Source organism: Bos javanicus, chromosome X (genome assembly GCF_032452875.1).
Source record: "Bos javanicus breed banteng chromosome X, ARS-OSU_banteng_1.0, whole genome shotgun sequence".
NCBI classification, from domain to species: Eukaryota; Metazoa; Chordata; class Mammalia; order Artiodactyla; family Bovidae; genus Bos; species Bos javanicus.
Window position 1 is genome coordinate 41522097 of NC_083897.1, and position 22453 is coordinate 41544549.

General features: G+C 39.5%; 1 protein-coding gene and 1 non-coding gene across 4 annotated transcripts in view; both read left to right on the forward strand.

Moving 5' to 3' along the window:
• LOC133242872 (protocadherin-11 X-linked) overlaps window positions 1–22453 on the forward strand; it is an 818944-nt gene that overhangs the window by 385314 nt on the left and 411177 nt on the right. The window lies entirely within an intron of this gene.
• Window positions 12355–12427, forward strand: TRNAC-ACA (transfer RNA cysteine (anticodon ACA)). The gene has a single exon. It is a non-coding gene; the product is annotated as a tRNA-Cys (tRNA).

Sequence of the window (22453 nt, forward strand, 5' to 3'; positions counted from 1 at the left end):
TATAAAATATAGGTACAAAATTGACAAATATCAAAAAGCTACAATTAAAAATGTAGAGCAGAGTTTGGAATTTCAAAAATACAATGTTGAAGAAAAGAAGAAGAAGAAAAAAAAAGGTCACAAAAGTTATAAAAAAATATATATATATGAAGTTAGCTTTTTTTTTTTTTTTTAAAAAGGGTCTTTTTGTTTTTGCAAAGTAATAGTAGGTTATAAAAGTGAAAATTAAAGAAGTAATAGTGGACTTAAAATTTTTTTAAAAATTTAAAAAAAAGAAAGAAAGAATGATTGTAAAAATAGTAAAAATATATATAGGACTTTCTCTGATGTTGTTGTGGGTATTGTGGGTTCCGTTCATTTTCAGCTAGTTCCTTGTTCCGGCTTATATTTCTCAAGATCTAGCCCGCTTCCTATGTAGTCGGTACTAACCACGGGGTTTTAATCTATTGCCTGGTGCTTCCAAGGTGGTTCCCTCTGTTATAGCTTCTTCTGTTTGCTGGTCTCTTCAGTGTCTGATTTCCGCCCTGATACAAAAGGGGCAGTGGTGGACAACTTTTTTTTTTTTTTTTTTAAGGCTCACTTGTTCAGTCGTGCTGTGGGGAGGGAGGGATGCTGCAAATAAATAAGACTGGTGTGTGCTCGCAGTGCCTCAGCCACACTGGGCCTGCCCCTGCTCACGGCACGTGTAGCCTCCCTGCCACACTGCTCAGGCTCTACATTGCTCCTCCGGGAATCATCTGCGGCCGGCCCTGGGCTGCTTGCACTCCCAGGTCTAAGCCACTCAGGTTCAGGCACTCAGGTAGTCGTCAGAGGCACAGACTCGGATCTGTGCCTTCCCAGACCCTTCACAGACCCTTCCCAGATCCAAGCAGCTCAGACAAGAAAGACAAGACATACTTGTCTTTCAATGATGAGGTGTTTGGTGAGTGTGGTTGCTGCGACTTATTGCCTCCCTGCCACTCGGTTATCTGTGTGTACAACCAGTGCACCTTCTTAGGAGGATGTTGACTATCCAGAACCCCAAGAAGTTTTAGTTAGCAAAGAAGCCTGCTTTCAGTTTTGTAGATAATGTCTTTCTGGGGCTGCGATTGCCCCCTTCAGGCTCTGGCTCCCTGTCACCGGAGGGGGATGGTCTGCAGCTGGCTATCTCTGTACAGTCCTTTGTTCCATGCGTGGGCCTGGTGGTGTCTTAGGCTACAGCTGGCTTTTTGCGTGGTAGATATCCCAAGTCTGGTTTGCTGGCCCAAATTATTTCACTCAGGTAGCACTCAGGGTATTCAGGCCAGATCCTTACTCTAAGTGATGCAGCCTGCACCGTGCCTCCCTGCCCAGCTCTGGCTTGCTAATGGCGGATGCAGGTGTCTGCGCTGCTTCTCCGCTGGGGGAGTTACCGTAGTACTCGTAATCTGTGGGTTTTAATTGGTTATTTATTTTTCCTCCCTGTTATGTTGCCCTCTGTGTTTCCAAGGCTCGGCACAGACTCGGCAGTGAGAATGTTTCCTGGTGTTTGGAAACTTCTCTCTTTTAAGACTCCCTTCCTGGGACAGAGCTCCGTCCCTCCCTCTTTTGTCTCTTTTTTTGTCTTTTATATTTTTTCCTACCTCCTTTCGAAGACAATGGGTTGCTTTTCTGGGTGCCTGATATCCTCTGCCAGCATTCAGAAGTTGCTTTGTGGAATTTACTTGGCGTTTAAATGTTCTTTTGATGAATTTGTGGGGGAGAAAGTGTTCTCCCCGTCCTATTCCTCAGCCATCTTAGCTCCTCCCCCTGATCTTAGTTTTCTGAATGTTGAGTTTTAAGACAACTTTTTCACTTTCCTCTTTCACTTTCAAGAGGCTCTTTAGTTCTTCTTTGCATTCTGCCATAAGTGTGGTGTCATCTGCATATATGAGGTTATTAATATTTCTCCCAGCAATCTTGATTTCAGCTTGTGCTTCATCCAGTCCAGCATTTCTCATGATGTACTCTGCATAAAAGTTGAATAAGCAGGGTGACAATATGCTTGACATACTCCTTGACAACACACTTGGTAATATACAAGATGTACTTGACTTGACAATATACTTGAGGTATTCCTTTCCTAATTTGGAACCAATCTGTTGCTGCATGTTCAGTTCCAACTGTTGCTTCTTGACCTGCATGCAGAGTTCTCAGGAGGCAGGTAAGGTGGTCTGGTATTCCTCTCTTTAAGATTTTTCCACAGTTTCTTGTGATCCACACAGTCAAAGGCTTTGGCATAGTCAATAAAGCAAAAGTAGATGATTTTCTGGGACTCTCTTGCTTTTCAATGATCCAGCGGATATTGGCAATTTGATTTCTGGTTCCTCTGCCTTTTCTAAATCCAACTTGAACATCTGGAAGTTCACGATTCATGTACTGTGGAAGTCAGTTACATTCATTTCCAATGCAGGTCTAAATTTGGTTCAATGCCTTGAAGCATTGTGAAAATTATAGACTTCAGGTGAGTCTTCTAACTCTTGTGAGAGAAAAGGGGCTATAGTACAATGCTTTCAGAGATATAAAAAAAAATTTATAAATTTATATGACAAAATTAGAGCTAAGAATGAATTTCAGAAACATTCTTACTCTTCTGAAAGTTTTCATTCAAAGTACTGCTCACAACAGATGGAGACTGAAGCACAGAGATTCAATTTCATAGGAAAAGAGTTAGTGAACTTACATTTAGGTTTTAATCCAAATGGCAAATGCCAACTATTATTATATTAATTGCACCAACCCCATATATTTCTGGGCCAGTAACTTTAGAAAGAGACTGCATATCTATTCTTTGTAATTAATTTAGCCAACTTCATGAACAATTGATTGGATGGTTCTTAACATAACCTCTTCAGTATTTTGTATTTTTGATACACTGGAATATATTATTGTATCTATTCCCTCTTCAATGTCCATAAAATTTTTTTCACTGCTCACTGTAAGCTATGGAGTGTGCTAAACATTAACTTCATTGAATTTCTACCAACTGCCATTGTATCTGATTGAAAATAAACACTGAGAAAAAAGTTTTGGAAGGGTGATAAAATGACTAATAAGATACAGTTCCTGCCTTCAAGGATCTCACAATCTAGTGGAGGAGACACATATAAAAAATATTAATTACAAGAACTTTTTACAGTGTGGAGTATGAACAGAGAGCAGTATAGACCCAGTGTGTGCTTCAGGTGTGGCCAGCTCTTTGTGACTTATGGACTGGAACACACCAGGCTTCTCTGTCCATAGGAGTCTCTAGGCAAGAATATTGAGTAGATTGCCATTTCCTCCTTCAGGGGATCTTCCTGACTCAGGGATTGAACTTGAGGCTCCCACATTGTGGGCAGATACTTTATGGATTGAAACAGTGGAAGCTTTTAACTTAAGTTTGGTTCAGTCGCTCAGTCATGTACAACTGTTTGTGACTCCATGGACTGCAGCACGCCAGGCCTCCCTGTCCATCACCAACTCCCGGAGTTTACTCAGACTCATTCCCTTCGAGTCGGTGGTGCCATCCAGTCATCATATCCTCTGTCGTCCCCTTCTCCACCTGCCCCTATTCCCTCAGAGCATCACGGTCTTTTACAATGAGTCAACTCTTTGCATGAGGTAGCCAAAGTATGGGAGTTTCAGTTTCAGCATCAGTCCTTCCAATGAACACCCAGGATTGATCTCCTTTAGGATAGACTGGTTTGATCTCCTTGTAGTCCAAGGGACTCTCAAGAGTCTTCTCCAACATCACAGTTCAAAAGCATCAATTCTTCAGTGCTCAGCTTTCTTCACAGTCCAACACTCACATCCATGCATGACCACTGGAAAAACAATAGCCTTGACTAGACGGACCTTTGTTGGCAAAGTAATGTCTCTGCTTTTGAATATGCTATCTATGTTGGTCATGACTTTCCTTCCAAGGAGTAAGAGTCTTTTAATTTTATGGCTGCAATTACCATCTGCAGTGATTTTGGAGCCCCAAAAAGTAAAGTCTGACACTGTTTACACTGTTTCCCCATTTATTTCCCATGAAGTGATGGGACCAGATGCCATGATCTTAGTTTTCTGAATGTTGTGCTTTAAGCCAACTTTTTCACTCTCCTCTTTCACTTTTAACAAAAGCCTTTTAAGTTCCTCTTCACTTTCTGCCAGAAGGGTGTTGTCATCTGCATATCTGAGGTTATTGATATTTCTCCCGGCAATCTTGATTCCAGCTTGTGTTTTTTCCAGCCCAGCGTTTCTCATGATGTATTCTGCATATAAGTTAAATAAGCAGGGTGACAATATACAGCATGGACGTACTCCTTTTCCTATTTGGAACCAGTCTGTTGTTTCATGTCCAGTTCTAACTGTTGCTTCCTGACCTGCATATAGGTTTCTCAAGAGGCAGGTCCAGTGGTCTGGTATTCCCATCTCTTTCAAAATTTTCAACGGAGTACTGTGATCCACACAGTCAAAGGCTTTGGGATAGTCAATAAAGCAGAAATAGATGTTTTTTTCTTTAAATCTCTCGCTTTTTTGATGATTCAGCAGATGTTGGCAATTTGATCTCTGGTTCCTCTGCCTTTTTGAAAACCAGCTTGGACATCTGGGAATTCGTGTTTCACATACTGCTGAAGCCTGGCTTGGAGAATTTTGAGTATTACTTTACTAGCCTGTGAGATGAGTGCAATTGTGCAGTAGTTTGAGCATTCTTTGGCATTGCCTTTCTTTGGAATTGGAATGAAAACTGACCTTTCCTAGTCCTGTAACCACTGCTGAGTTTTCCAAATTTGCTGCCCTATTGAGTGCAGCACTTTCACAGCATCATCTTTCAGGATTTGAAATAGCTCAACTGGAATTTCATCACCTCCACTAGCTTTGGTTTGTAGTGATGCTTTCTAAGGCCCTCTTGACTTCACATTACAGGATGTCTGGCTCTAGGTGAGTCATCACATCATCGTGATTATCTTGGTCGTGCAGATTTTTTTTTGTACAGTTTTTCTGTGTATTCTTGACACCTCTTCTTAATATCTTCTGCTTCTGTCAGGTCCATGCCATTTCTGTCCTTTATTAAGCCCATCTTTGCATGAAATATTCCCTTGGTATCTCTAATTTTCTTGAAGAGATCTCTAGTCTTTCCCATTCTATTGCTTTCCTCTATTTCTTTGCATTGTTCGCTGAGGAAGTTTTCCTTATCTCTCCTTGCTATTCTTTGGAACTCTGCATTCAGATTCTTATATCTTTCCTTTTCTCCTTTACTTTTTGCTTCTCTTCTTTTCATAGCTATTTCTAAGACCTCTTCAGACAGCCATTTTGCTTTTTTGCATTTCTTTTCCATGGGGATAGTCTTGATCCCTGTCTCCCGTACAGTGTCACAACCCTCCATCCATAGTTCACCAGGCACTCTGTCTATCAGATCTAGTCCCTTAAATCTATTTCTTACTTCCACGGTATAATCATTAGGGATTTGATTTAGGTCATACCTGAATGGTCTAGTGGTTTCCCCCACTTTCTTCAATATAAGTCTGAATTTGGTAATAAGGAGTTCATGATCTGAGCCATAGTCAGCTCCTGGTCTTGTTTTTACTGGCTATATAGAGCTTCTCCATCTTTGGCTGCAAAGAATATTATCGATCTGATTCTGGTGTTGACCATCTGGTGATGTCCATGTGTAGAGTCTTCTCTTGTGTTGTTGGAAGAGAACGTTTGCTATGATCAGTGTGTTCTCTTGGCTAAACTCTATTAGCCTTTGCCCTGCTTCATTCCGTACTCCAAGGCCAAATTTGCCTGTTACTCCAAGTGTTTCTTGACTCCCTAGTTTTGCATTCCAGTCCCCTATAATGAAAAGGTCATCTTTTTTGGGTGTTAGTTCTAAAAAGTCTTGTAGGTCTTCATAGAGCCATTCAACTTCAGCTTCTTCAGCCTTACTGGTTGGAGCATAGGCTTGGATTACCATGATATTGAATGGTTTGCCTTGGAAATGAACAGAGATCATTCTGTCTTTTTTGAGATTGCATACAAGTACTGCATTTTGAAGTCTTTTGTTGACCATGCTGGCTACTACATTTCTTCTAAAGGATTCCTGCCCACAGTAGTAGATATAATGTTCATCTGAGTTAAATTCACCCATTCCAGTCCATTTTATTTCACTGATTTCTAGAATGTTGACAGTCACTCTCGCCATCTCCTGTTTGACCACTTCCAATTTTTCTTGATGCATGGACCTGACATTCCAGGTTCCTATGCATTATTGCTCTTTACAGCATCGGACCTCGGTTCTATCACTACTCACATCCACAACTGGGTATCGTGTTTGCTTTGGCTCCATCCCTTCATTCTTTCTGGAGTTATTTCTCCACTGATCTCCCGTAGCATATTGGGCACATACCAACCCAGGGAGTTCCCCTTTCAGTATCCTATCATTTTGCCTTTTTGTACTGTCCATGGGGTTTTCAAGGCAAGAATACTGAAGTGGTTTGCCATTCCCTTCTCCAGTGGAACACATTCTGTCAGACCTCTCCACCATGACCCTCCTATCTTGGGTGGCCCCACACGGTATGGCTTAGTTTCATTGAGTTAGACAAGGCTGTGGCCCATGTGATCAGACTGGCTAGTTTTCTGTGATTGTGGTTTTCTTGTGTCTGCCCTCTGATGCCCTCTGGCAACACCTACCGTCTTACTTGGGTTTGTCTTACCTTGGACGTGGGGTATGTCTTCACCGCTGCTCCAGCAAAGCGCAGCTGCTGCTCCTTAACTTGGATGAGGGGTATCTCCTAACAGTCGCCCCTCCTGACCTTGAAGGTGGAGCAGCTTCTCTAATGCACACTAAAGTTTGAGAAACTCAAAGTAGGTGTTCAAAAATCGGTTGACAAATGAATGCGGAGTAATTTTTTCAATCGCTTTTTACAACAGCATTTTTGAGATACAAATCACATACTGTAAAAATCCATTTTTTAAAGTGTACAATTCAATGATTTTTAATGTATTCAAAGTTTGCAACCACCATCACAAAAAAATTTAGAGCAAGGAAACCCAGTGTAGATTAGCTTTCAATCACCAAATCCCTGTAAGCCAAGGCAACCACTAATGGACTTTCTATCTCTATAAGATGTACTTCTTCTGGACATTTTACATAAGTGTAACCAAATAATAAGTGGTCTTTTGCATCTAAATTCTTTCCTTTAACATAATGTCCTCACGGTTTATCCATATTTTGGCATGTATCTAGTACTTCTTCCTTTTTATGGCTGAATAATATTCCATTTTATATATGAGTGCATGCGTTCTAAGTCACTTCAGTTGTGTCTGCCTCTGTGTGACCCTATGGACTGTAGTCCTCCAGGACCCTCTGTCCAGGGTATTCTCTAAGCAAGAATACTGAAGTGGGTTGCCATGCTGTCATCTAGGGAATCTTCCTGACCCAGGGATTGAACTTGTGTCTCTTACGTCTTCTGCATTGGGAGGCAAGTTCTTTACTACTAGTAGCACCTGGGAAGCCCATCATATGTATATATAACTTTTTCTTTTTTAAATCCATTCATCAGTTGATGGTCATTTGGATTATTTTCACTTTATGACTGTTATGAATAGTGCTCTGTGAGCATTTATTTGTGTACAACTTTTGTATGGACATGTTTTCAATTCTCTAGATGTGGAATTGTTGGGTCAGTGATATGCTTAACATTTTGAGCAAAACTATTTTCTAAAGCACCTGTACCACTTTACATTCCCATCAGCAATATTTGAGAGTTCCAACTTCTCTATATCCTCAAAACATGCTATTGTTTGTCTTTTTGGTTGTAGCCATCCTATAGTATGGGGCTTCTCTGATGGCTCAGTGGTAAATAATCTGCTGGCCAATGCCTGCCAATGCAAGAGATGCAGGTTCGATCACTGGGTTGGTAAGATCCCTTGGAGAAGGAAATAGCAACCCATTCCAGTATTCTTGCCTGGAAAATTCCATGGACAGAGGAGCCTGCTGGGCTACAGTCCCTGGGGTTGCAAAGAGTTGGACATGACTTAGAAACTAAACAAAAACAACTAATCCTGTAGTAGGTGTAAAATGGTAACTTATAGCAGTGTTAATTTGCATTTACCTGATGACTAACAGCATTCATCATCTTTTCATGCACTTTTTGTTCATTTGTGCATAATCTCTGAAAAAATTTCTATTCTTATTTATCCTTTTTAATGAACTTTTAAGGGTTTTTTATGCATGCATTATAGACATAGTCTATCATCAGATACACTATTTACAAATTTTTCCCCGATTCTGTGGTTTGTCTTTTCACTTTTATTATGGCATAATTTAAAGCACAAAAGTTTTAAATTTTGATTAATTCCAATATTACTTATTTTTCTACTGATGTTTGTGCTGCTAGCTTAACCCAAAGTAGTGAAAATTTCCTCCTATATTTTTTTATCAGAGTTTAAAGTCTTAGCTCATAAATTTAGATCTATGAGCCATTTTGATTTAATTTTTCATACAATGTGAGAAAGGATTCCAAAATGTTATTATTATTTTTTTTAATGTAGGTATCCATTCTTTCTAGGAACATCTGTTGAGAAGACCCTTTTTCCCCATTGTGTTTAGTATGTGCTGTGTGCTAAGTCACTTCAGTCATATCTGATTCTTTATGACCCTATGGACCTCCAGATTCCTCTGTCCATGAGATTCTCCAGGAAAGAATATTGGAATGTGTTGCCATTTTCTATTCCATGAGATTTTCCCAAACCAGGGATTGAACCCACGTCTCTTGTGTCTCCTACATTGGCAGGTAGATTCTTTACCACTAGTGTCACCTGGGAAGCCTGTCTTAGTATAACCCTGTACAAAAGAAACGGATTTAAAATGTGAAGGTTTATTTATGGACTCAATTATGCTCCATTGACCTATATGTCTCTTATTTTTAGTACTGCTCTTTCTTGCATTGTAGTACATTTTGAAATTGAGATGTATGAGTTCTCCAATGTTGTTTTATTTCTTTCTCAATATTGTTTATTGTTTGAATAAGTTCTATGTATTTCCCTATACATTTTATGGGATCGCACAGAGTCGGACACAACTGAAGTGACTTAGCATAGCATACCATAGCATACATTTTAAGATCAGCTTGTCAAGTTCTTCAAAATAATGCAGTTGGAATTATGATAGAGATTATGTTGAATCTATAGATCCATCTGAAAAGTTTTGTCATCTTAACAATATTAAGTGTTCTCTTCCATAAATATTTAATATCTCTCTATTTATTTAATATTTCTTTGATTTATGTCAACAGTATTTTGAATCTTCACTGTACAAATAACTTGCACTTTTTGGGGCTAAATTTATTAAATATTTTATCTTTTAGATACTATTGTAAGTGGAATTATTTTAATTTCATTATTGATAAGAATTGCTACCATAAAGTAGTTCAGTTAGGATTTTCTATATACAAGACTATATACAAGATTTTTTATATGTCATTCTCATATAGAAGTAGCTGTACTTCTTCCTTTCCAATCTAGATGCCATCTATTACTTTTTCTTGACTAATTGTTCTAGCTAGAATCTCTAGTACAATGTTGGATTGCAGTGGGAGGCCAGATACCCTAGATCTAAGTAAAGAAACATTTAGTCTTTCACCTGGAGTAGGAAATGGCAACCCACTCCAGAATTCTTGCCTGGAGAATCCTGTGGACAGAGGAGCCTGGTGGGCTGCTGTCCATGGGGTCGCACAGAGTCGGACATGACTGAAGTGACTTAGCATGCATGCATGCATTGGAGAAGGAAATGGCAACCTACTCCAGTATTCTTGCTTGGAGAATCCCAGGGACAGAAGAGCCTGGTGGGCTGCCATCTCTGGGGTCGCACAAGGTCGGACACGACTGAAGCGACTTAGCAGCATCATCAGTCTTTCAGCATTTAGTATGATGATAGCTGCGGTTATTTTACAGTTGTCCTTTGTTAGGTTACAGGAGTTTCCTTACAGTTCTTGTTTATCTTTTTATCACCAAAAGTGTGTTGGCTTCATGGAGATTATAGTTAAAAAAACTATTTCACTTTCGATTACTGGTGAAACTCTATGTCCACTGCTCAGTAATTCAGTAGAGGAGCAGCAAAACCAAACAAAAGAAAAAAAAAAAAAAAACTTGTGGGCAAAATGTTTAATCCATATACATCTCAGCACGTAGTGTTGTAAGCTAGCTATGTAGCTGGCTTAGGTGAAGAACATAGATCTGAGGAGTGGATGAATTCAAAATAAAATCAGTTGTTTAGAAAATGAGATTTTTCTTAAGGTGATACAGGTTTCTTTCTGTGAATACAGGTTTCTTTAAATGAATGAATCTTCTCTTTATATGTTTGGAAGAATAGCGCACACTAGACATGTCTATTCAAAAAATATTTAAGACAGTTGCACATATAATTATGGTCATTGACTTCTTTCTCAAGACAATTTTCTTGAGGAAATAAAATATCCAATTGATTAACAGATTTATATTTGAATTATCCAGAAAATTGCCTCAGTATATTGAAATTGTTTACAGTTTTTTTAAATATATCTTTATAAGAAATTATTTCATTATCTTAATCTTCTATGACCAGGTTGTAATTGAAGGACTATTTTACCCAAATAATGCCAGGAAAGGCATTAACCTTTCTTTCTGGGGGTCCCAAAACATTAACCAATGCAGGCTATTGACTTTGAGATTACATTTCTTTCTGATGATATATTCTAATAGTCTAGGACTTACTGCAGGTAGGTCTGTACTGAATTCACTGCTAAAGTCTTGCTCAACCATGAAATAACTCTTACTATGTGATTTTTCAGAATAAAGAAGATGAAAAGAGCCTTTAATTTTGTTTGTTTAGCTGTTTTTATTGATTTATGTATTTAGTTTTGCTTGCACTGAATTTTTGTTGCTGTGCATGGGCTTTCTCTAGTTGCAGCAAGCGGGGCTACTCTCTAGTTTGGTGTGAAAACTTCTCATCACCTGGCTTTTCTTGTTGTGGAGCATATGGCTCTAGGGAGCCCAGCTTCAGTAGTTGAGGTGCATGGGTTTAGTTGCCCCACAGTATATGAACTCTTCCAACAGCAGGGATTGAACTTATGTCCTCTGCATTGGCAGCGAATTCCTACCACTGGATCACCAGGGAAGTCCTGCATTGTTTGAGGCAATTGATTCTCTAAGCTTCTTCTAGATATAATAGAAGTTATAATGACATAATCTGACAAGTCAAAGACTATCATTTAGCTCCTTCTTGAAGACAAACAGCCAAAATTGATTAGGTCATATATTCATGATGACTTCAATATTAACCAGGAAAGTAGACATGTAGAAAAAAGAGTACAAAGTAATCTTGCTTTTCTACTTAATTGGCACAAATAATTTTTCCTGGAAAATCTGATTTTCAAATCTGACTTCCAAATATATTTGTAATTCTGTAGTGTATACCAAAGTAAAAATATAATGTTGCACATGTGAAACTTATATAATCAACATTGCCTCAATTAAAAAAATAATTTAAACCATGTAATGAGAAGCATAAATCAGGAACACAATTGTTCACCTAAACAAGAAACTTTGATAAATGAGAATAAAGATAAGAGCAAATCCATTAAGGAAAAAAACAAATGAAATAGTCCACAGAATCTTGGATGGAAATTGGGACAAAGGAGAAGTTACTTTTATTTTTAGTGTCAAAGGTGATCCTAAAAATAGGAGATTATATAAAAGAGTGATTAAAATTAGTAGTACAAAGAGATAATAAACCTATTATACCCAGTTGTAAGTAAGCAAAGGTGAATAACAGAGCAAAAGGTAAAGATGTTACAGGTTGACTTGGAAGAGAATATGATTTTGCTAGAGTCTTTCTTGGATTTGAGTTAACATTATTGGAATGGAGACCACCAAAGATGTTTCCACTGCTTGAAAACAGTGTCCTTTAATCATTCAAGGAAAAGAAAGGTAGACATTGTAAATATGCAGCTTCCCTGCAAAACTACTACAGCCTAGCATTGTTGCCATTGTTTAGTTGCTAAGTCATGTCCAACTCTTTCATGGGATTTTTCAGACAAGGACACTGGTGTGGGTGGCCATTTCCTTCTCCAGGGGATCATCTCGACCCAGGGATTGAACCTGGGTCTCCCACACTGTGGCCAGATTCTTTACCACTGAGCCATCCTGGAAGCTCATACAACCTAGCATACAGTTCAATATACTTGTTGTGGGCGGGGGGGTGTGGAAATCTGATTTTGCAAGAAAGTCATGAAGAATAAACCATACTTTTGGGTGATTAATTCAATGTTCCTAGTGGGTCTATAATATTCAAATGTTAGATAACCAACAACCTACTGTATAGCACACAGCAGTATATTTGATATCATGTAATAACATATAATAGAGACTTCCCTGGTGGCTCAGATGGTAAAGCGTCTGTCTACAATGCAGGAGACCCAGGTTCGATTCCTGGGTCAGGAAGATTCCCTGGAGAAGGAAATGGCAACCCACTCCAGTACTATTGCCTGGAAAATCCCATGGATGGAGGAGCCTGGTAAGCTACAGTCCATGCGGTCACAAAGAGTTGGACACGACTGAGTGACTTCACTGCACTTCTTCAATAACCTATAATGGAAAAGAACTAAAAAATAATAGGTTTGCATATGTATTATATATATATATATATATATATATATATATACATATATACATATACACACACACACACACACACACATATATACGTGTGTGTGTGTGTGTGTATGCTCAGACAAAAAGGATTCAAATTTTAGGCACCTTTACCTAAAATTCTAACTTTTTGAAGCAGATATGAATTATGCATAACTGAAGAAGATATTCTCCCTGAAAAATACACACAGGTACAAAAAAATATGCATGTATTTATGTTCCTTTTTGATAAGCTAAAATCCCTCAAATAAGAACTTTCCAATTTACAACTCCATGAGGGAAATTATTTAGATTGGTTTCCTTTTTTAGTTAAAACATTGTAATCTTTCTATTTAACAGTCAAAGTAACTGTCTTAAAATTATAGGAAAAGAGGTGGCAGATTTTTCTGGTGCTTTAGTGATTAGAACTCCATGCTTCCAAGGCAGGGAGCATGAGTTCAATCCCTCGTGGGGGAAGTTCCACATGCTGGTGTGGCAAAAAAGAAAAAAGTGGCCGGATAAAACTGAATCTAAACTGATTTTTTATGTACTCCTTTTCACTGTGACACACCATTACACTACAAGTTCACTGGAAGAAGCAGAATGAACAAGCACAGCCAACATATGGTTCATCATTGAAATGTTACCTTGGTTTCCCAAGTTTGGATGTACATAGGAGATGATTTTTCAGATTGGGTCTAAACAAAAATGAATAGATTTAAAGATTTTGACTTGATTCTTTTTATTCATTGTAATGGATTTCACTAGAGCTTTAAAATCCTCACTGAAAATGCCACAGGAATTTAATGGATTAGTCAAATCACAGGCTTGTAGATATTTTCAGGCAATGTGCTGAGTTGCTTGAAAAGTAAAGCTTCCTTTATCTTCCAAGTTTAACTTCCTTCAATTCCTACAACACCTGCCAACACATATAGTCGTTCAATGTGCAATATAGCAGGGAACATTGTTTCAAGAATTAGATTCAGATTCAACATGCAGAATATTTGTCAGTTTTGAAAGTTAACCTTTATATCTTTGCTTATAAAACCATATGCAGTTCTATAATTCAAGCTACTACTTTTACATGAGAGTAGAAGAAGAGAAAAATTATATACATGAAGATATTACAATATCTCTGCTTCAGTTTATAGCTTCTGCCATATTTTTAAATGTTCTCTAGGGCATATACCACAGACCTTGGAATAGTTTTCCATAGTTTTTTGAAGAGTGGGAGAATGGGGAGTCACAACCCTCACTGTAACTGTCAGTTGTTTTAAACTGTAAACTAAGTGACTTAAGTGATTCTTAATTAAAGCTTAGTTTGAGACATTGTACCCTGTGCTTTCCTTTGGAGTAGTTCTGGTACAAATAATGCACCTAGCTATTAAAGTCAGAGAAGGAAATGGCAACCCACTCCAGTATTCTTGCCTAGAGAATCCTGTGGACAGAGAACCTGGTGGGCTGCCATCTATGGGGTTGCACAGAGACAGACACAACTGAAGCGACTTAGCAGCAGCAACAGCTATTAAAGTGCAGAGGTTAAAACTCAGCATGTAGACAGTAGCACATTCTGATTTCATTACAAAAGCTTCTTTGGGGCTAGAATCCAGAATTTAGATGATCTAAAACCCTCTCACTTTGAACGTGGTTTATTTTCTAATAGACAGTAAAACTTACAAATCAGTTGAATGATAGGGCCATTTAAATTTGTAATCATGTAGCCAAATAAATTTTTATCCTTTGAGGCTTGTCCATTTAAGTTTTAGAAATATCTTGATGTATTTAAAGCATAAATGTAATAGTCATTTTTTGAGTTGAATTCCTGAATTTTAGTGTGGCATTCAAAGAAAACAGAACAGTTTTTTAGAACTGAGCCAGTTTTTTGCAATACATGTTTTTATATGATACATAAGGGTTGTATGGACTTTCCAGGTACCTAAGCCAGTAAAGAATCTGCCTCAAAATCAGGAGACCCCAGTTCAATTCCTGAGTGGGAAAGTTCCCTTAAAGATAGGATGGGCTACCCACTCCAGTATTCTTGGGCTTCCCTGGTGGCTTAGCTGGTAAAGAATCCACCCGCAATGCAGGAGACCTGGGTTTGATCCCTGGGTTGGGAAGATCCCCTGGAGGAGGACATGGCAACCCATTCCAGTATTCTTGTCTGGCAAATCCCCATGGACAAAGGAGCCGGGCAGGCTACAGTCTATGGGGTTTCAAAGACTAGGGTATGACTGAATGACTAAGAACAGCACAAGGCTTGTATGTAATTACAATCTCTTGAATAACTTTTATTTATGTGTACACACACATATATAATTTTCAAAATGTTCTATATTTAGTGGTCCTACTTAATATTTGTTTTGTTTTTGGCATACTCTAACACTTCTCACCAGCCACCACCACCACTTACTTTTTACCCATTGAGTCTTCATTTGTTTCAAGGACAGATTATAAACCATTGATAAATGAATTGTGAGGAGAATTCAGATTGACTTATTTTCCTATTATTTTAAAGATAAAAATTCACAAATACAGAACAAAAATTTTTTACAAAATAATTTGAAATTTATTTTGTGAAAAGTATGAATCCCAAGTAGAATGAAAGCACTTAAAATTCTTACAAAAATCCTGAAGGCTGCAGTGACTCTTAAAATAATGAAAATTGAAGAAAAATGTCTGGAATTTATAGTCTTGTAGCCACATGTTCCAGGAAACAAACTCACTCAGAAGGACAATGCAGATAGTGGAGTACAGTTTATTACATTGGTGGGCCCAAGGCAGAGTCTCCTCTTAGCCAAGGACCCCGGCCAGTTTTTGTGAAAACCTTATATATCCTACAGAGAAGGCAATGGCAACCCACTTCAGTACTCTTGCCTGGAAAATCCCATGAATGGAGGGGCGTGGTGGACTGCAGTCCATGGGGTCGCTACAAGTCAGACACGACTGAGCAACTTCACTTTATTTTTTCACTTTCATGCATTGGAGAAGGAAATGGCAACCCATTCCAGTGTTCTTGCCTGGAGAATCCCAGGGACAGGGGAGCCTGCTAGGCTGCCATCTATGGGGTCGCACAGAGTCGGACAAGACTGAAGCTACTTAGCAGCAGTCACAGCATATACCCTAAGTGTATGTGCTCAAACCCACCTCCCCAAATTCCCTGAAACTAGTCTGAAGAAAGGAAACAAAGATACAATCAAAGTTAACCCATGACTCATATGCCTTAAGCCTAGGTAGTTAACAGTGGACAATTATCAACAGGCCTGTGGTCAACTCCAATAAGCACAATAGAATTTATTATTCTATTTGGTTACACAGATAATTCAGCTCAATTCAAATGCTCAGTTCTGTCCAACTCTTTTCAATCCCATGAGCTGCAGCACGCCAGGCGCCTCCCTGTCCACTACCAACTCCCGGAGTCTACCCAAACCCATGTCCATTGTGTCAGTGATGCCGTCCAACCATCTCATCCTCCATCGTTCCCTTCTCTTCTTGCCCTCAATCTTTCCCAGCATCAGGGTCTTTTCAAATGAGGGAGCTCTTCGCATCAGGTGGCCAAAGTATTGGAGTTTTAGCTTCAATATCAGTCCTTCCAATGAATACCCAGGACTGATCTCCTTTAGGATGGACTGGTTGGATCTCCTTGCAGTCCAAGGGACTCTCAAGAGTCTTCTCCAACACCACAGTTCAAAAGAATCAATCTTCTGTGTTCAGCTTTCTTTATTATAGTCCAACTCTCACATACATACATGACCACTGGAAAAAACATAGCCTTGACTAGACGGACCTTTGTTGGCAAAGTAATGTCTCTGCTTTTTAATATGCTGTCTAAGTTGATCATAACTTTCCTTCCAAGGAGTAAGTGTCTTTTAATTTCATGGCTGCAATCAAAATATGCAGTGATTTTGGAGCCCCAAAAAATAAAGTCAGCAACTGTTTCCTCTGTTTCCCCATCTATTTGTCACGAAGTGATGGGACTGGATACCATGATCTTAGTTTTCTTTTTATTTTAATTTATTTATTTTAGTTGGAGGCTAATTAGTTTACAATATTGTAGTCATTTTTTCCATACATTGATATGAATTAGCCATGGGTTTACATGTGTTCCCCATCCTGAACGCCTCTCCCAACTCCCTTCCCATACCATCCCTCTGGGTCATCCCAGTGTACCAGCCCCAAGCATCCTGTATCCTGCATCGAATCTGGACTGGCGATTCATTTCATATATGATATTATACATGTTTCCATGTCATTCTCCCAAATCATCCCACCCTCGCCCTCTCCCACAGAGTCCAAAGGACTGTTCTATACATCAGTGTCTCTTTTGCTGTCTCGCATACAGGGTTATCGTTACCATCTTTCTAAATTCCATATATATGCTTTAGTATACTGTATTGGTATTTTTTCTTTCTGGCTTACTTCACTCTGTATAAGAGGCTCCAGTTTCATCCGCCTCATTAGAACTGATTCAAATGTATTCTTTTTAATGGCTGAGTACTACTCCATTGTGTATATGTACTACAGCTTTCTTATCCATTCATCTGCTGATGGACATCTAGGTTGCTTCCATGTCCTGGCTATTATAAACAGTGCTGCGATGAACACTGGGGTACATGTGTCTCTTTCAATTCTGATTTACTTGGTGTGTATGCCCAGTAGTGGGATTGCTGGGTCATAAGGCAGTTTTTTAAGGACTCTCCACACTGTTCTCCATAGTGGCTGAACTAGTTTGCATTCCCACCAACAGTATAAGAGGGTTGCCTTTTCTCCACACCCTCTCCAGAATTTATTGCTTATAAACTTTTGAATAGCAGTCATTCTGACTGGCTTGAAATGGTACCTCACTGTGGTATTGATTTGCATTTCTCTGATAATGAGTGATGCTGAGCATCTTTTCATGTGTTTGTTAGCCATCTGTATGTCTTCTTTGGAGAAATGTCTGTTTAGTTCTTTGGCTCATTTTTTGATTGGCTGGTTTATTTTTCTGGAATTGAGCTGCAGGTGTTGCTTGTAATTTTTGAGATTAGTGCTTTGTCAGTTGCTTCATTTGCTATTATTTTCTCCCATTCTGAAGGCTGTCTTTTCACCTTGCTTAGAGTTTTCTTTGTTGTGCAGAAGCTTTTAATTTTAATTAGGTCTCTTTGTTTATTTTTGCTTTTATTCCCAGTAGTCTGGGAGGTGGATCATAGAGGATCCTGCTGTGATTTATGTCAGAGAGTGTTTTGCCTATGTTCTCCTCTAGGAGTTTTATAGTTTCTGGTCTTATGTTTAGATCTTTAATCCATTTTGTGTTTATTTTTGTGTATGGTGTTAGAAAGTGTTCTAGTTTCATTCTTTTATGAGTGGCTGACCGGTTTTCCCAGCACCACTTGTTAAAGAGATTGTCTTTTCTCCATTATGTATTCTTGCCTGCTTTGTCAAAGATAAGGTGTCCATAGGTGTGTGGATTTATCTCTGGGCTTTCTATTTTTTTCCATTGATCAATATTTCTGTCTTTGTGCCAGTACCATACTGTCTTGATGACTGCGGCTTTGTAGTAAACTTCCCCGTCCACCAGGCTCCCCCATCCCTGGGATTCTCCAGACAATAACACTGGAGTGGGTTGCTATTTCCCTCTCCAATGCATGAAAATGAAAAGTGAGTGTGAAGTCGCTCAGTCGTGTCCAACTCTTAGCGACCCCATGGACTGCAGCCCACCAGGCTCCTCCATCCATGGGATTTTCCAAGAAAGAGTACTGAAGTCGGGTGCCATTGCCTTCTCTGCCATGAATCTTGAGAGGTTACCAAGAGGAGGAGTAAATAGGTGGTTGAGTCCATTCAAAGAATGGGTCTTTCATGGGGGAAAAGTCACTCGTGCCCCCAATTTAGACAGCAAGTCTCTTCCAAACAAAGGTACTGGGTATTCAGGGATATGTAAAAATCCATTAATCACTTGGTGTCCCCCCTTCTGACATTTTCGGGGTAGGATTGAGACACAAAGCTGCATTTATCACCATCCGAGACCCAGTAGCCTCTGGATCTATTGGCATATAAACTCTAGAGGTCTCACACAGTCTTTCATAGAAGTCAGAGGGCGATTCGCTTTCCCTTTGAATCACTTTGGAGGGTTTTGCCATACTCATAGGTTTTCGGGCCCCTCCTCTTGAGTCCTTGTAAAATAGCTGTCCAAAATCTCTCCAGGAGGCCCCTCCCTTCCTCTGTGTTACAGTACCATTTGGGCCTCTCATCCGGGGTGGCTAGTTCTGCCCACCACTGAAGGTTTGCAGTACCCTCAGGTGCCATTTCTCTTAACCATTTTCTGGCCTCAGTTAGGATCCTATGTCTTTCCTCAGTGCTGAAAAGGGAGACCAGTAGTTGGATTATGTCATCCCATGTAGGGCAGTGGGTTTGAAAAATAATCTCCATTAGCTTAATCATGGCTTGTGGCTCCCCTGAGCATAGTGTGTGTCTCTCTAGTTTAATATATCCATAGAGGAAAATGGCTGGCAATAATAGGCTACAGGGGGCTGATGGTAGTGCCCACATGCGTCCTGAATTGGAGGCTGTTGTAGTTCTCTGAGGGGCATCTGTAGTGGGGTTCTTTCCCCCTGTTCCTTGGCAGAGCACAGCCTCTAATTCCTGTGTTTTCTTCCCCCTTCCCATCAATACTCACTGGGAGAGGTGGATACAGTCTAGGAGATCCCGTTGAGGTGGAATCCTGGGGGCATTGACCAGAGGTCTCCATCCCTGGGATTGGAGCCTGCCAAAACTGTGGCTCTACGATCTCTGAAAGAGCTGCCTGAGGAGCAGCAGCTGCTACATGAACTTCACCTGGCCCTGGATTAGGCATTAAGGCGGCCTCCAGTCCTGGTGGAGTACTGGGCAGCGGGTGTGTCATCGTTATGGAGAAGGGTGCAGGTCACCCCCATCCTAATACTGTAGAATTTCTTTTTATCATTTCAATTTTTGTGCCATTAATATTTTTCCCTTAACTTTCTGGATACAGAGCCTCACCCAAGGAAGGGGGTCTTGAGCTAACCCTAGCCATGAGTCAATATATGAATATTGATCCAGGTGTCCTGGCTCTTTTGTGACTACTGTATAGACTGCTTCCACTGTTTTCCAGTTCATGGTGTCCTCTGGTGGCCATCCTACTCCCATAGGGGGCCATTTGATCTCAGAGAGTATGTGGAGGCTGTTAGGCATCATCTTCAACCAATAGTCTCCTCCAAATCCCTTCTTTAAAATTTTAATCATGCACTCCAATACAGTTGCCTTAGATTCATTTCCTCCCATCTTGCTTACCTTCTCGGACCTTCTTCTACTTTTCCATTTCGTTCTGTCTACAAAGTTCTCCGTACCCTATGTACTTCTGATATTTTCACTCAATGAAATACTTACATTGCCATTCCACTTCCTTCCTAATTAGGATGAGAAGAGCCTTAACCTGCCAGATCCCAGAGGGATAAAGGGGATTGGCGTGTCTTCACCTGCCAGTTGGCATGGCCCAACCAGAACACCACGTGCTCCAAGACTGTTTCTCCCTTAACTTTTAAAATCCATTCTGTCTTGGTGAGCTTGATCGGGTGCAGATGAAAACACAGATAGGTTAAATATCCCACATCCCAGGCCATCTCGGGAAAAGCCAATTTGTACTCACTTATGTATCCCCCTGCTTCTAGCCTGACAATTCCAAGGGGGTCAAGAATTTCACAGCACATGGGACATCTCCTTGGGGAGGGCAGAATATGAGCACACAAAGACTAAGTTTCTTCTCCTAACAATCCCCTGACAACTGCTTGGTAATAATTTTCCTCAAGACGGCGTGGACACCACCTCCTAAATGGCATTCACAAATTTCCTTCCAAAGCCCTAAAATGCTCGTCAGTCTGTGTACCAAGAAATCGCCACCACCTGCCTATTCCAGGCTCCTGTGGGTCCATGCCCCTTCTAGTGCCTCCCAGGGGGGTGATCAGGCCCCCTCTGACCCTGAAACCCCCTTAACTCCCCTGATGGGTGAGCTCCTCCTCACCTGAGCACTCAATTCCCCTGCTGCCATCCACTACCTGCTAATGTGAAAGGTCCAAGCATTGAGAAGCAGAATCCTTCCAGAAGGGCAAGGCGCCTTCCCCGCTCTAGAAGATTCAAGCCACAAGACCTCAGAGTAGTCCCAAGTGGGACTTTTCTCTTCAAAGTGAGGAGCTTTCTGGCCAATGCACCAAATGTTGTAGTCATGACTTCTGGGAAACAAACCCACTCAGAAGGACAATGCAGATAGTGGAGTGCAGTTTATTACACCAGTGCCCAAGGCAGAGTCTCCTCTTAGCCAAAGACCCCAACAAGATTTTGTGAAAATCTTATATACTCTAAGTGTACGTGCTCAAACCCACTTCCCCAAATTCCCTTAAACTAGTCTGAACCAAGGAAAAGAAAGATACAATCAAAGTTAACCTGTGATTTGTATGCCTTAAGCCTAGGTAGTTAACAGTGGACAATTATCAATAGGCCTGTGGTCATACTCCAATAAGCACAATTGAATTTATGATTCTATTTGGTTACACAGATAATTAGGGTATTCTTTTAGGTGACGAAGTGTCTAGGTACAAGCCCTTGGACTCTTCTACCTGGGGAATCTGGTTTTCCAGTTGATAGGTCATTTCCATAGATACTGGACATATAGCTCAAAATCCACAGTCTAGCCCAAGATGGAGTCTTGCTTTCAAGATGTAGCCTGTTTTGTCTGTTTCCTCCTCCTTGCTTACTGTTAACACATAACAGTGTGCATTTCAATGACACACGGTGAATAACCAGTGACTATTATTCAGCAAACTAGGATGTCTATAGATGTTCAATTGATGTTCATCATTTGCATCCATTCTTTCCTGCTTCAGATATTCTATAACCATAGAATCACATCTAGCTGCAGACAGATCTCAATAATTAAAACATTAATTCATTTAGTATTGATATTCTTATGACATTATTCTGTATTACTTAATGCAGTGGCTTGATGTCTACATACTTTAAAAATTTTGAATATGACAAAATATTATGGTAAATTCATGCAATTTGGAAATATATATTTGAAAATATATCTCTAAATTGATTTTTGGCCTTGCTTAAAATTCATCAGATAATTGTGCAGTTTTCACTTCTTATGTCCTATAATCCATGGTTTCCAGGTTATAAGTCTTATTTAATAATTCACATATATTAAGCTTCATACTGACTTCCCAAGGACAATGGTGACATTCCTTAGTGTAGACAGATATTTCTCAAGCTTGCAAAAGCCCTCATCTAATGATAGAAGTAATGAATTTCACTATGTATTACGAGACAAACAAACTTCACAATCATTAAGACTAAAAGTTATAAAGAAAGGGATCTTTTGTTTCAAATCAGAGGCTCTTTCAGGATTAAATAAAACATTTTATGAAAAATGGGCAAGTACAACTTTCACTGCCATTATTAACATGAATTCACACGCCATTAAACACATGAATTCACACAAAATGTTTTCAGATAATGCTTCTTTTATCCATCAGCTTTTCCCTGCATGTATATTGTTTCTCAGTCAAGAATACCTCTCATGTTTCTCCACATATATAAGAAAGTATAAAAATGAAACAACTTAGCAAACCCAAGTCAAAAGATGACATTCTCTGAAACTTATACAGAAGTAAAAGTGTTTTTGTTTTTTTTTTGCTTAAAAAATGAATTTCACAATATATAATGAGCATCTCTTCATGTAATAGGTGTAAAATTCTCCTGCTGATAGAAACTACAGATTACATCAAAAACACAACATTTAATTAGGAGCAGGTAAAGCTATATTTTTTTATCTTAAAGTATTTGAATTATTTTT